The sequence below is a fragment of the Sus scrofa genome, chromosome 17, assembly GCF_054392235.1.
Source record: "Sus scrofa isolate SSC_HxYL_T2T_F1_AM1 chromosome 17, Sscrofa_HxYL_maternal_Yorkshire_Landrace_v2.0, whole genome shotgun sequence".
NCBI classification, from domain to species: domain Eukaryota; kingdom Metazoa; phylum Chordata; class Mammalia; order Artiodactyla; family Suidae; genus Sus; species Sus scrofa.
The window spans coordinates 34,265,491-34,280,015 of record NC_139399.1 but is presented as its reverse complement, the minus strand read 5'-3'; the positions used below and the strand labels follow the sequence as shown (position 1 = coordinate 34,280,015).

General features: G+C 44.8%; 1 protein-coding gene across 2 annotated transcripts in view; it reads right to left on the bottom strand.

The window, feature by feature from the left end:
- Positions 1–4,314, bottom strand: part of SLC24A3 (solute carrier family 24 member 3) — an 808,408-nt gene extending 804,094 nt beyond the window's left edge. For both annotated transcript variants that reach the window (XM_085004595.1, XM_085004596.1), the window contains exons 1-2: positions 4,236–4,314; positions 3,774–3,836 (exon numbers count right to left, since the gene is read on the bottom strand). The gene's annotated coding sequence lies outside the window, so the exon portion shown is untranslated. The remainder of the gene's footprint in view (positions 1–3,773; positions 3,837–4,235) is intronic.
- Positions 4,315–14,525: the final 10,211 nt, after the last annotated feature.

Below are 14,525 nucleotides of genomic sequence, written 5' to 3'. Positions count from 1 at the left end.
TAGTTATCAATTGCTGCAATAATGCTGCATGACAAACCACCCCCAAACTCACTGGCTTATAACAATAAGCATTTACTTAGCTCATGAGTTAATGGACCAGCAATTTAGGATGGGTTCAGCAGGTGATTCTTCTGGTCTCTGGTCTACCTGCATGTCCGGAGGTTGTCTGAATGTCAGCAAGGGTGCCTTCCCACAGGCTAACCTCGTCCCACTGCCATGCGGAAGGCAGAGCATGAGCAAAGAATCCCAACACGTGAGTGCTTTTCCAGCCTCTGCTCATACCTACTGGCCAGAGAGCATCACAGGGGCAATCCCAGGGTCACAGTGGGAGAACACTAGCAGGCTACATGGCAAAGGGTGTTGTTATGGACTGAATGTTTGTGGCCTCCCAAAAGTCACATAGTGAAACTCTAAGCCCCCCCTGCCAGGCATGGGGCCTTTGGGAAGTAATTAGCATTACATGAGTTCCTGAGTCCTGAGCGTAGAGCCCTCATGAATGGGATTAGGGCCCTTATAAGATCACAAGATAGACTGTGGCCCTCTCTGCTCTCTGTGTGAGGATACAACAGGAAGTCAGCAGTCTGCCACCCTAAAGAGGGCCCTCACCTGAACCTGACCATGTTGGCACCTCAATCTGAGACTTTCCGCCTCCAGAAATGCAAGAAATCAATTCCTGTTGTTTATAAGCCACTCAGTCCATGGGATTTTTGTTACAGCAGCCTGAGCTAAGGCAGAAAACTTGTACTGAGATGTGAGTATGCTGCTATATTCACACCTAAAAATAGGAAGCAGCTTTGGAACTGGGTAATGGATAGAGGCTGGAAATGTTCTGGGATGCATGCTAGGGAAAGCCTACATTGTCGTGTACAGACCCTTAAAGGCAATTCTGGCAAAGGGTTTGGAAAGAAAGGAGAGCTGTAGAGACAGCTTCAACTTTCTGTAAGAATATCTAAGTAGTCACAAACAGAGCATTAGTGGAAATATGGGCGGTAAAGGTCATTCTGATGAGGTCTCCGATGAGGAATATGTTACTGGAAAGCAGAGGGAGGGCAATCCCTGTTCTAAAGTGGCAAAGGACTTGGCTGAACTGTGGTCATGTCCTAGAGCTTTGTGGATGGCAGAACTTGCCAATAACGAAATTGGTATTTAGCTGAAGTGCTTTCTATGCACAGTGAGGAAGGTGAGACTTGGCTCCTCCTGACTGGCTGTCACGAGAAAATGGGAGAAGGCAGAAGTGACTTCAAGACAAAACTGTTAAGCTAAAAGGAGGCAGAAAGTAAAAATTTGGCTAGGAAAGTTACCCCCCCCCTTTATTTTTTTAAGCCACACACGTGGCTTGTGGAAGTTCCCCTGCCAGGGATGGAACCTGCGCCACAGCTGTGGCAATGCTGGATACTTAACCTGCTGTGCCACAGGGGAACTTCCAGAAAGTGCCCCATTCTTCAAAGCAAGGAAAGAATGCTCCTAAAGACAATTCAGAGACCAAGGCTGCCTCCTGAGTTTCAAAAGGGGAGTGACTGCCTTGCTTTCAACAGACCATGTGGCATCTGCCCAGATCAGTGGGAGTGGGGTCATCTAGCAGAGCCTTGGGGGTCAGAGCTATGGGGACAGTCCCTCTACCCCAGTGGAAGGTGGGACTGTCACCCAGTCAACCTAAAGGGCAGGGCGTGGCACAAAAGGAAGCATTGTGCTCAAGCCTTAAGATCTCATACTTGCTAGGCTTGGGATTTGCTTGAGACCCATCCTGCCCTTCTTTCTTGCCACTATTTCTAGCCTTTGCAATGAAAGTGTCTATCCTGTGCCTGTCCCATTGTTGTAATTTGGAAACACATAACTTGTTTGGCTTGACAGGTTTGCAGCTGGAGAGGAATTCTGCCTCAGGATGCATCATATCTTGAGTCTCACTCATAGCTGATTTAGATGGTATTTAGATGAGACTTCGAACTTTAGAGCTGATGCTGGAGCAAGTTAAGATTTGGAGGCACTGGGGGATGGGATGAATGTATTTGACATGCAAAAGGAACATGAATTGGGGGAGGGCAAGGGCAGAATAGTATAGGTTGAATGTTTGTATAACCTGCAGAAGCACATGCTGAAACCCTAACCCCCCAGTGATGGTATTAGGAAGTAGGGCCTTTGGGAGATAATTAGGATTGGATGAGGTCTTGAGGGTGGAGCCCTCGTGAATGTGATTAGTGCCCTAATAAGAATCACAGGAGAACTTGCTTCCCCCTCTCTGCTCTCTAATGTGAGGATACAATGAGAAGACGACAGCTTGCAACCTGGAATAGGGCTCTCAAAAGAGGTTGGCACCCTGATCTGATCTGTGAGAAATAAAAATCTGTTGCTCATTAGCTATCCAGTCCGTGGTATTTTTACTATAGCAGCCCATGCTAAAAACAAGTGTAGACACAGGAAAGGGCAAAGATCAATAATGCAATTAACCAACTACACCCACAGGAAGTCAGTGCCAAGCCCTGGGAGTCTTTCCTTCTGGAAATAAAACACTGAACTACACCAAACTCAAGTACGAATATATTTTTAAAGCCCCAGCAACTTACTTTAGACTCTTAAATACGCAGACCAGAGATCACCCCTTCCCTCCATTCACAAAGGCATCACAGGGCAAAGTAAGAGCCCTCCTATTTTAAGATAAAGCTGAAGACAGGCGAATGCTTTAAAAAGAACAGTTATCCTTATCGTTCCACATGTCATATGTATGCCCAAGTGGTAACTTTCTTTTAATGAGATAAAATGTCTAAGTTATGTCTGCCCGTAAATTAATGAGACTGGTTTTGAACAAACAAAAACACAGATAAAGTTTCTAAGAAAAGCAAAGCCCTTTTTCAATGATGCTGACAATACTCAAACATCTTTCAAAATACCTCTTTTATGACTGCTGTCAGAAACAAAAAACACATTCTTTTACTACCCTGTACCATTCAGAAAGCTTTCAGCTATGAGCACCAAAAACAGCACAACTCGTGTAACTTGGTCCTCATGCTGTACAGTGGAAAAGATAAATAAAATAAAATTAAATTAAATTAAAAAGCACAACTCAAACGGCTTAAAGAAGTCCTGAAGCAAGGCTAGAAGGACGAACCATCCTCACACTCAGGACTGATGGGTTTCCCAGGACACAGGACCTTCAGTGCTAAAGTGGCAAGTCCCAGGCAAACGGGAGGAGTTGGCTGCTCCCAGGCTGGTTCCTTGAGCAGTTTTCAAGGACCCAAGGGCCCTCCTTCCATCATCCGGATGCCCTTTCCTCTAAGGCAACTGACCCTTGGGGCGGCAGCACTTTGGAGCAACATTCAGTAAACAGCAACATAAAGAGCTGGTGTCTCCCATACTTATCTCTTTACCCAAAGAGCCTATTCTCCCCAAGTCCTTCACTTGCTTTTCACTGACTAGGACTGTGGCCATTACCCTTACCAGGAATAGATTAGGTTTGTGGATGAAAAACACTTTCTGCTGTATCAGTAAACAGAGATGTTGTGACCAGCAAGCCCTGAGCCACTGCAGCCATCCCCAGCGGTGAGCCCCGAGCGGCCTCTGCATGGGAAAGAGGAGGATACTGGCCCTAGATAGTTAAGATGCATATCAAAGGAATGATTTCAGTGAGCCCAGACCCTTGCATCTTCCCATACACAGAAAAGCACTGAATTTATTATTTTAACTGCAGATGTCTGGTTTTCCTTAATTAACAGCAATCTCTTGAGTTCCACCACCTGGTTTTTATTGCAAAACTCCTATATATCCTCACTATCCCTTACCTCATCAGGGCAGACCCAGTTATCTGAGAGGATGTCTTCCGGGCTTACGTCCTCAGTTTTGTCCTGCAAATAAAACATAATTCTCAACTTACGGGCTGTGCATTTTTTTCAGTCAACAGGTTCACCAAGTCACCTTTGAGATGGGCCTCAGCCAGCTTTCCCTAATCTCCTGGCTGCCTGTAGGAGGGTCCAAATTCTGGTGTGAGGAGGGCAAAGGAGGAGAACCCATGGTGCACGGGAGCCCCTCTGAGGTGGGTGTATCCACTCAGGATACAGGATTCAATCCAGAGGCAGCAGCCCTAAGAGGGACACAGAATAGGGACTGGTGAGGGGACGTGGCTTTCCACGCGTGTGGGAGTGTGCCGGTCACACAGCTTCTGTGCGGGCTGGACTTGTGGGCAGCAGAGAGGCAACCGGCCCAAAAGTCAGGGAAGCGGGCAGGGGTCCCACGGCCTCGCACACCTGCCAAACCATGCAACCAGGGACGCTCCCTCAAGCTGAACTGTATCTGGGCTCCCCTGTCGCGTCACTTCGACCTTCCAAGGCTCACGGGAGGTCCACGCCCCGCTAACCGGATGTCTGTGGGGAGAGGAATTCTGGGAAATGTAGTTTCAGCTTCACTAACCCCACCCCCGCCACGCGGCCCACCACGGGCGCGAAGCCAGGAGCCACATCCAGTGTGGCTTTGATTTTTTAGAACAGGTGTGGTCAGAACATCAAGTTAAGTTTAAGTGATAAAGCGGTCAAATAGCCTGAGTACTGGCATTTAGCTATTATGGAGAAAATGCCGCTTTATTTGCTTTCTTTTTTTTTTTTTTTTTTCCTACTCACTGCTATGGATTCTGGTCACCCAACCAGAGCAGAGCAAAGTAAGGGCAGCTTACCATGTCGAAAGATGCTGATGGAAACATTATTCCCACTAATGCCCAGTTTTAACACATTCTTGTGAGGCCTGTGAAGGATAAACTGCAGACGACCCCCTAGAGAAAAGTCAGATGCAATTAATCCTAAGAGCTGGATTGGCCCCTACATCTTACTGAACTCAGTAAATCAAAAGCACTGTGCCTATGGGACAAATCTTGATAAATTCCCTCCACAGTTCTGAAAGCTTTACCAACCCTAAAACAAGAGTGGGGTGAGAGTGGAAACCAAAGAACAAGTCTCTAACAGACAAGGAGGAGAGATACCTGTTTCAGAAGGATGTTTGGTACAAGTTTATTATTTAAACAGTGGTTACTGTAACCATATAGACATCACAGAAGCTCAAATTTTGAAGGTAAAGGGAGTTTGAAAATATCTTCTCTTAATTACTCACTTTAAAATGAGGGCCCTGGAGATCCTGCTGTGGCTCAATGGGATAAGCAGTGTCTCTGGAATGCTGTGATGCAGGTTTGATCCCCTCCTGGCATAGTGGGTTAAGGATTTGGTGTTGTCACAGATGTGGCATAGGTTGTGACTGTGGCTCCAGATCTGATCGCTGGCCAGGGAACTCCATATGCTGCAGGGTGGTCAAAAATTAAAAATTAGGAGTTCCCATCATGGCTCAGTGGTTAACAAATCCATCTAGGAACCATAAAGTCACAGGTTCAATCCCTGGCCTTGCTCAGTGGGTTAAGGATCTGGCGTTGCCGTGAGCTGTGGTGTAGGTCACAGATGCGGCTTGGATCCCACGTTGCTGTGGCTCTGGTGTAGGCCGGCAGCTATAGCTCCAATTAGACCCCTAGCCTGGGAACCTCCATATGCCAAGGGTGCGGCCCTAGAAAGACAAAAAGACAGAGAAAACCATGACTTGCAAAGACACATGTACTCCGATGTTCACTGTAGCACTATTTGCAATAGCCAAGACATGGAAACAACCTAAATGTCCATCGACAGAGGAGTGGATCAAGAAGATGTGGTACATATACACAATGGAATATTACTCAGCCATTAAAAGGAACGAAATACTGGCATTTTTAGCAACATGGATGGACCTAGAAATTATCATGCTAAGTGAAGTCAGTCATACAATGAGACACCAACATCAAATGCTTTCACTGACATGTGGAATCTGAAAAAAGGACAGAATGAACTTCTTTGCAGGACAGCTACAGACTCACAGACTTTGTATGGTTTCCAAAGGAGACAGTTTGGGGGGTGGGGGGGATGCGCTGGGGTTGTGGGATGGAAATGCTATAAAATTTGTTTGTGATGATCATTGTACAACTATAAATGTAATAAATTTATTGAGTAATTTAAAAAAGAAAAAAAATTTAAAAATAAAATAAAATGAGGGCCCTTACTGATAGACATGACACAAATGAATATCGAAAATGCCCCCCCCCAAAATCTAAATGGTGAAGGAGTTCCTCAGTGGTAAGGATCCCAACTAGTATTCATTAGGTTGTAGCTTCAGTCCCTGCCCCACTCAGTGAGTTAAGGACCCATCATTGCTGTGTGCTGTGGTGTAGGTTGCAGATGTAGCTCAGATCTGGCTTTGCTGTGGCTGTGGTGTAGGCTAGCAGCTGTAGCTCTGATTCGACCCCTAGCCTGGAAACTTCCATATGCCACAGATGTGGCCCTGAAAAAAAAAAAAAAAAGACAAAAAACTAAATAGTGTATAATTCCATTTATACAAAGTTCTAAAACTGGCAAAACTAATCTATAATGGAAAAACAATCAAAACAATCATTACCCTGAAGTGTGGGAATAAGATTATAACTGGGAAGGGGTATGAAGAAACTTTCAGGGATGATGGTGGGAGTTCCCACTGTGGCACAGTGGGTTAAGGATCCAGCATTGCCTCAGGTGTGGCCTAGGTCACAGTTGCAGCTCAGATTTGAGACCTGGCCAAGGAACTTCCATATGCCATGGGTACATCCAAAAGAAAAAAAAAAAAAAAAAAAGAAACTTTCGGAGGCAATGGATATATACATTTATCAAAATTCTCCATGGATGTAAATCAGCTATATTTTAATTTAAAAAGTTCTCTACAGTATAAAGTATAACGATATCTGGAACTTGTTTCAAAATGCATTAAAAAATAAAATGGCTGGCTGGCTGGATAGAAGGATGGATAGACAGGATGGATGGATTTATAACAAAACAAATACAGCAAAATGTTAATTGTAGAACCCAGGTGGTAAATATATGAGGGTTTAGGCTTTAGCCCAGTATTAAATCGTAGACATCAACTTATTGACAGGAGAGGAGATGGGGAAAAAGCCATTAGAAAAGGATTCATAAAAGTTACTGTTAGTGGAGTTCCCATCATGGTGCAGTGGTTAACGAATCCGACTTGGAACCATGAGGTTTCGGGTTCCATCTCTGGCCTTGCTCAGTGGGCTGGGGATCCGGCGTTGCTGTGAGCTGTGGTGCAGGCTCGGATCCCACATTGCTGTGGCTCTGGTGTAGGCCAGTGGCTACAGCTCTGATTGGACCTCCAGCCTGGGAACCTCCATATGCCACGGGAAGCGGCCCTAGAAAAGGCAAAAGACCAAAAAAAAAAAAAAAAAAAAAAAATTACTGTTAGTTAAAAGGAAGATATCAAAGGCAGACCAGACATTCAGAACACATAGGGTGGTTCGTGCTATTCTTTTTTAAAATATGTGAGATACAATTACCCTGTTGAATTTTCTTCCTCTCACAGTTGCTAGATGCTTGCTATGTGATGATTCCAAACTGAACACTTTGGCAAATTGTGTCCATGGCACACTAAGCATCTCTATTCTCCATTCAATGGCCCTGTATCAGTCACCTATAACAATGTGCTGCATAACAAACCACACAAAACTCAGAGGCTCACAACAAAAAGCTTTTTTTTTTTTTTTTTTGCCTTTTTTTTAGGACCACACCTGCAGCATATGGAAGTTCCCAGGCTAGGGGCTGAACTGGAGCTGTAGCTCTGGGCCTATGCCAGAGTCACAGCAACACCAGATCTGAGCCTCATCTGTGACCTACACCACAACTCATGGCAAAGCTGGATCCTTAACCCACTGAGCAGGTTAGGGATTGAACCCACATCTTCATGGATACTAGTCGATGAGCCACAATGGGAACTCCAATAAGCACTTATTTCTTGCTTCATGTTTGCAGAGAGGCTAGGGCTTGGCCAATCTAGGCGGGGCTCTGCTGGGCTAAGCTCCAGGTCCCATGTGTCTCTCATTCTGCTTGACCAGCAGGCCCCTGGGGCATGTTCTTCTCATGATGAAGACTGTAACACAAGAAGGCAAGACCTCCTGCATGAGTACATGTCACGATTTTGCTCCCATTTCTGCTAAAATTCCATGAGCCAAAGCAAGTAACACACTAATCCAATAATCACAGACCCCCAAACCCTCAGATCTGGAAATGGAAGATTTACCTCCAGCTCTTTGTTTATCTCTACAAGAGACTATGGGCCTGCTTCGGTCCCAGGGTTTAGTAACGTGAAACCTCTGTCTGCTTGGATGGCCTCTGCACGTCTTCCACCGCGCCGTAAAAACAAATCTCTAGGGTGCGACTAGACCAGTTCAAGCGAACTGTTCTCTTCAGCCTCTTCAGCTTCCCTCGAGGTAAAACCCCAAGGGGCCAGTTTCAGACATCAGGCCAAGAGAAAGGAGACAGGGCACTTGTTTTTCAGCTTTAGGAGGAGTCAATTAGAGTTTCAATTTCCACTGTTAAATGTCACCTTTTTACAACATCCTGGAGGAGAGCTGCCAGCTGTCCTTGGGGGTGGGGGTAGGGGGGACTCCTTCAAGGGAAGGCTTATCGTCTACAAAGACACAGAAGGGTCCAGAGATGAAAGGACGCTCTCAGGCTGTCTGATTTTCCCAGAGCTCTCGCTTTCTATTTTGAGCTGAACATTTATTTGGCTTCCCCTGTAGCCTCCAGCGAGCCTCTTTAGCCCCCCTGCATCACTTTTCTCCCATTTGCAAAAAGAGATAATAAGCCTTGCTGCTGGCTAATGCATATGGAGTGCCCTGAAGAGCGTGGAGGGAAGGCAGGCTTCTCGAGGGGAAAGCTGTCAGCATGTTTTCGCCTGATCTCCAGATATTTTCAGTGTCTGGTACCCCTCATTAGAGCATCTGGTCCATTCTCAGAGAAGGCAGACGAAAGCCAGAATAAACGGAGCAGAGAGGCTCCCTTGCCTCGCCTCTGCCGCAAAGGAGATATGTCAAATTGAGTGATGAATGATCACTATTCTTCACTTGCTAACACTTTGTACCCTATTTGCAAATTAAGGAGCACATTGCTGGCACGCCTGAAAGGTTAAACACTCCCACTTCATTGCTGTAGTCACTAATTGGTGCTTTATCACAATTTCTGTGCTGGGAACGTTTTGTCCGAAAAACCCTTCCTCCATATCCCTGGGTGTGACTCTGCGAGCATCTTGAGTTTCTCAAGTTAGATCATAAATCACTGTCCTGCTTGCGGGGTGGTATTGCCCCTAAAAAGATCCCGTCTATTAATTGTCTGCAACCTATTTTGAAATGCATCCAAAAAAATAAGAAAGATTGGTGCCTTTTAGTTGTTTTAAATTTTTTTTAAATTTTCTCTTTTCAATTACAGGGGAACTCGTTTTCTCCCTCTCTTGGTATTCCGCTTTCATCTATAGAGCAGGAACATCTGCCTTTTCTAAGACATTAGGAGGCAAAGAGGTGGCCAGCAGACGTGTCCAACAGTTCCACTCTGGAAAAGTTTTCAGTATCTAACATCACTAGGCATTTTTGTTGGCTATACCTCTGGAACTGCAATTGCTGGGCCCTAGGGGATATTTCCAGGGCTATATCAACCAGAAAGACTTGCATTTTTTTTTTCCTAAAAGACACATAGTAGAATGGTTGTAATAAGCCAAGTCCAGCAACTACACATATGCCCATCAACAGTAGAATGTAATAAATTACAGGGTATTCATAGCGCAGGATACTAAATAGCAGTGGGAATTAATCTGCATCTATATACAACATAGTGAAACTCACAATCATAGTTTATTTGTTTGTTTTTCTTTTTAGGGCCACACCTGTGGCATATGGAAGTTGCCAGGATAGAGGATGAATTGGAGCTGCAGCTGCCAGGCTATACCACAGCCATGGCAACACTGGATCTGAACCTCATCTGCAACCTACACTGCAGCTTGCAGCAACACCAGATCCTTATCCCACTGAGTGGGGCCAGGGATCAAGCCTGCATCCTCATGGATATTAGTTGGGTTTTTAACCTGCTGAGCCATGGTGGGAATGCCACAATCGTAGTTTTAAACAAAAGAAGCCAGACCCTCCACCACCACCCCCAATATAGTTCATACAGCTTCTAGAGGGCTGGTAATTTTTAGATTCTTGATCCGAATGTTTTCCATGAGTGTTTGTAATTTAGGAAAATATATGAGGCATAAGTTATTTTTGATGTGTGTTCTTCTCTATAGGTTTATATGCCTCAGTGAGAGGTTTTAAATATAAGTGCATACAGAAAAACTGTCCTAAAGTCTGAACAGAAAGTTTTGGAGGAAAGTGTCCATCTAACCTTCCATCCTCTCCCTTCTGACTCCTCCCCATGGGAAAGGCAGGACTGTAGCTGACTGGTGGTGAGAAGACAGAAGGAGCCACAGCCACATAGAGCCTGGATGGCCCCCTTTCCCCTGCTCCTAAGCCTTGCTCTGATCCCTCTTTTTTTTTTTTTTTTTTTTTTTTTTTTTTTTTTGTCTGTTCCCATGGCATACGGAATTTCCCAAGCCAGGGATTGAACCTGTGCTGCAACAGTGACCTGAGCCACAGCAGTGACAACACCAGATCCTTAACTCACACTGATCCTTCTGTGTTGACTGCTATGACCTGAAATCTGAGCAGCAACACTTCTCCTTTGTCTAGCCAGGCCAGGGGACCTGCCCTGCAGACCCAAGTACCACTTTCATAGGCATCCCAAGTTCTGAGGGGATGAAGCAGGGAACCCCGTCTGGCTGCAGCACAAACCTCATTCTATGGTCCAGGACTGTCAGCAACGGAAGTACTATTTTTACCTCCAATTCCCAATGCTTGCATATATTTATCAACTGATTCCAAAGATGGAAGGGGATGAAGCATGATTAATTAGGACCCCTTAAACCTCAACAACATCTTCCTCGGCTGTTAAGAAATGAAGACAAGGGGAGTTCCCACCGTGGCACAGCAGAAATGAATCCAATTAGTATCCAGGAGGATGTAGGTTCAATCCCTGGCCTTGCTCAGTGGGTCATGGATCTGGCGTTGCCGTGAGCTGTGGTGAAAGCTGCAGATGCAGCTCAGATCCCGTGTTGCCGTGGCTGTGGCCCAGGCCAGCAGCTGTTGCTCTGATTCGATCCCTAGCCTGGGAACCTCCACATGCTGCAAGTACAGCCCTAAAAGGAAAAAAAGAAAAAAAGAAAAAGAAATGAAAAAGAAATGAAGACAAAGTTCTTCTTTTATGGAGCATTAAGATCAGAGGCTTTGAGTTCCTAATGGATCCAAGAAGATATGACTGCTCCTTTGAAACAAAACCAACTGGGTAATAACTGGGTAATTAGAAAAGAAGAACGAGGAGTTCCCATTTGTGGCTCAGCAGTTAACGAATCTGACTAGGAGCCATGAGGTTGCAGGTTCAATCCCTGGCCTTGCTCAGTGGGTTAAGGATCTGGTGTTGCCGTGAGCTGTGGTGTATGTCGCAGACTTGGCTCAGATCCCGCGTTGCTGTGGCTCTGGCGTAGGCCAGCGGCTACAGCTCTGATTGGACCCCTAGCCTGGGAACCTCCATATGCCGCAGGAGCGGCCCTAGAAAAGGCAAAAAGACAAAAAAAAGAAAAGAAAAGAAGAATGAAAGTATCTAATCTCCTTCCTATTCTATTTCCCTGCATTAACAAGAAGCTGCTTTTCCAGGGGACCCTAAGATGTAGATTCAGAGGTTCTGAATGCAGTATCAGAGGTTATCCTGTTGCTGAGTTAGGTCCCAGTCACCAATTGCCACAGACAGAGGAAATGTGGACACAATAGTTTTCAGCAGTGCCCATCAAGAAGTGGAGTCCACAGAGACAAGAGAACAGACCTGTGATTGCCAAGGTGACGGGGGGAAGGAATGGGATGGACAGGGTTTTCCGTGTCAGTAAATGCAAACTATTACACTTAGAATGGATAAGCAATGAGGTCCTACTCTACAGCACAGGGAATTATATCCAGTCTCTTGGGATAGACCATGATGGGTGGTGGTGGCGGGGATGCATATATATGTGAGGAAGTCTGGGCTTGCCTGCTGAAGGATGGGAGAACACACCAGCCACCTCAGCCAAGGTCCAGAAGTAGAAGTGAGAGGCCTGGACCACCCAGCCCCAGCTGAGCAGCCCATGTGAGAAGAGCCATCCAAACAATCCACAGAACCTCAAAAAATGAAACCTGTGTGTTCTACTACCTACCTATTAGAATAGCCAAAATCCAAAGCACTGACAACACCTAACGCTGGCAAGGATGTGAAGGAACAGGAACTCTCATTCAGTGCCTGGAAATGCAAAATGGTTCATCCACTTTAGAAGACAGTTTGGCAGTTTCTTACAAAATCAAACATACTCTTACCTTAGAAGCCAGCTATTGTGCTCCTTGGTATTTACCCAAATGAGTTAAAAACCTCATTCATATAAAGATGTCATGCAGATGTTTATAGCAGCTTTATTCATGACTACCCAAACTTAGAGCAACGAAGATGTCTTTTGGTAGGTCCACAAATACAATGGAATATTATTCAGCACTAAAAAGAAAAGATCAAGCCATGAAAGGACTTGGAAGAAACTTAAATGCATATTACTGAGTGAAAGAACCCAATCTGAAAAGGCTACATACTCTCTGATTCCAACTATATGACATTCTGGAAAAGGCAAAACTATGGAGATGGTGAAAAAGGTCAGTGTTGTCAGGGGTTAGGGAGAAAGAGGAATGAATTGGTGGAGCCCAGAATACTTGAGGGGCAGTGAAACTATACTATCTGGTACTATAATGCTATAAATTTCCCTCAAAGTGCTGCTTTTTGCTTCCTCCTACAAATTCTAATAAGCTGCATGTTTTCACTTATTCAAAATATTTTAAAATTTCTGTCAAGGCTTCTTGGACCCATGAATCATTCGGAAGTATGCTGTTTCATCTTCAAATATTCGAGAATTTGCTAAATTTTTTTTTCTGTTATTTATTCCTAGTTTCATTCACTGTGGTCTAAGAACTGACTTTGTATGATTGCTAGTCTTTTAAATTTGTTAAGATGTATATCATGACCTAGAATGTGGTCTATCCTGATGAATGTTCTATGTGAGCTTAAGAAAAATGTGTATTCTGCTTTTGGTGGATGGAGTATTCTATAAATGTCAATTAGATCAAATTGGCTATTGCTGTTCAGGGCAACTCTATCCTCACTGATTTTCTGCCAGCTTGATCTGTCAGTTGCTGAGAGAGGAATGTTGAAGTCCCCAACCTCAATGGCAGGTCTATATCTCCCTTTAGCTCTACCCATTTTCATCTCACATGTTCAAATGACCTGTTGTTACGTCCATACACTGTAATGTCTTCTTGGAGAACTGACCCACTTATGACTAGGTAGTGCCCTTCTTCATCCATAATATTTTTCTTCATTCTGAAAAAATGAACACAGCTATTCCAGCTTTTTGCTTAGTGTTAGCAAGGTATATCTTTCTCCATCCCTTTTAACCTATCAGAGTCTTTATATTTAAAATGAGCTTCTTGGAGTTCCCGTCGTAGCGCAGTGGTTAACGAATCCGACTAGGAACCATGAGGTTGCGGGTTCGGTCCCTGCCCTTGCTCAGTGGGTTAACGATCCGGCATTGCCGTGAGCTGTGGTGTAGGTTGCAGACGCAGCTCGGATCCCGCGTTGCTGTGGCTCTGGCATAGGCCAGTGGCTACAGCTCTGATTGGACCCCTAGCCTGGGAACCTACATATGCCACGGGAGCGGCCCAAGAAATAGCAAAAAAAGACAAAAAAATAATAATAATAATAAATAAATAAAATGAGCTTCTTAGAGAAAACATAGTGTACTTGCCCTAGAGTTTAAAATATACAGTTGAAACTAATCTTGCCCCACCTTCAAGTGACACTATACTGCTTGCAGCTAGTACAGGTACTTCATGACAGAGCTACCTCCCAATTCCTTCCTCCCAGCCTGGTGACACCATGTCATTCATTTCACTTATCCGTATGTTTTAATCGCTAAATGCATTGTTACTATTAGTCCTTTGGACAGGTACCTTTGCGATCTCTTGGAGGCCAGGACAGTCTTTAGATCTGCCCCCCTTGCCAGCGGTCTTGTTTCAGAGAGGGAAGTGAGATGTAAGCTCCCTCAAATGGAAAGTGGGACTCCAGTTAAACATCTAAAAAGCACCTATCACATAAAGCACTGTGCTGGGTACCCCAGGGCATCAGATCATCACAGAACTTGGATATCAGCCACCTGGACCTTGGCATTTTACCAGTGAGGAAACAATGGCCCACAGCGGGAAGGGATTTGCTCCTGGGCTAGTCTGGAAGAAAAAGAAACTACAGAAAGGCGCCTGATCCTAGACTGAATCCAGAGTAAAAATGTAGCAATGAAGTCCATGATTGGGTGTGATATTGTGATTTATAAATATCTATGTAGTCTTCAGCACAGAACTCCTAAAACCCTTGGAATTTCCCAAGTGCTAAGAGCCACAGAAGTGTCTTTTTTTTATGTTAATGAGGTGACTTTTGGATCTCATTTAAGAATTTTAAGGAGGCGGTGGTGGGGCTGGTGTTTGCACCAAATGCTAGTAGCCA